This window comes from Asparagus officinalis, unplaced genomic scaffold, assembly GCF_001876935.1.
Source record: "Asparagus officinalis unplaced genomic scaffold, Aspof.V1 AsparagusV1_Un2232, whole genome shotgun sequence".
NCBI classification, from domain to species: domain Eukaryota; kingdom Viridiplantae; phylum Streptophyta; class Magnoliopsida; order Asparagales; family Asparagaceae; genus Asparagus; species Asparagus officinalis.
The window spans coordinates 3,183-4,201 of record NW_017974491.1 but is presented as its reverse complement, the minus strand read 5'-3'; the positions used below and the strand labels follow the sequence as shown (position 1 = coordinate 4,201).

At 40.7% G+C, this 1,019-nt stretch overlaps 1 long non-coding RNA gene across 1 annotated transcript in view; it reads right to left on the bottom strand.

Moving 5' to 3' along the window:
* Positions 1 to 4: 4 nt before the first annotated feature.
* LOC109828535 overlaps positions 5 to 1,019 on the bottom strand; it is a 2,338-nt gene continuing 1,323 nt past the window's right edge. The window contains exons 4-5 of the long non-coding RNA XR_002243741.1: positions 428 to 631; positions 5 to 96 (exon numbers count right to left, since the gene is read on the bottom strand). This is a non-coding gene — a long non-coding RNA (uncharacterized LOC109828535). The remainder of the gene's footprint in view (positions 97 to 427; positions 632 to 1,019) is intronic.

Here is a 1,019-nt window from a genome sequence, read left to right as displayed (position 1 = left end):
ACACCTCCACCCCCCTCCCTTTCTTTGGTAAGAATTTGCCGCAAATCGCTATGTCAAACAGCTTGGGTAACTTCATTATTGATGCAATGAACATTCCTAAAGGAAGAAAGGAACGGACGAAAGAAACGTTTGAGAAACAAAATAAAGGAAGAAAGCAATTCAAAAGAAAATGAACTTAATGCAGAACATTTAAGTAAAGAACTGGTATACTAGGACGAGCTCTAACGAGAATATTTTCTAAAGGCCACCTTTCAATCCTTGACCAAGACACTGATCCTAAGACTGACAAGTGCCAACAATAGGTAAATTAAACATGCAGATACAACATCAACTAATATCGGTCATTTCTATAGTAAAATAAAGATGAAATCAATTCTAGTAACTACATAAATATCAACTACAGAGTAAATGTACCCAGAATGATTACCTTGCTGAAGAAACCCTTAAAGAGTTTCTCCTCCTCCTCTCCAATTCAAGCAAGGACTGCCTTCCTCTCATCATCAACAGCACTGGTAAATTCCTTCACTAAAGCCTGACTAGTGCCACGTCTTTCATTAACGAAAATAACAAGTTATTTACATCTCGACGGCTCGACCGCTATCATAGTCTTCACCAGCTTTGCTGTCCATATCTGAAAAGTCAAGCAAGTTAAGTTTAACTTTTGTCATCTAACTTTAACACGACAACTTATAGTTACAAGCAGTTGCAGTTTAAAAGTTACACGCAGGACGTACAATTTTAAAAGCTATAAGCTAGTTACTCCTTGTAGGCGTCTAAAAATGCCTATAGGTATCCACGCACAGCTCGAGACAGAGAGAAGGTGATGAACGCCACTATCTAAGTCTAAGAGGATTATCCGACGCCGATGAACACATGAAGCGAAACGGCGAACCAAATAGCCTATACACTCACCAGCCACCAAATCGGCGAACCAAGTGGCCCGCACGCTCATCGGCCACCGACAAGCTATCCATGCGTTCGCGAAACGAATCGGGAAAGCGTACAAGTCAACGAAACGA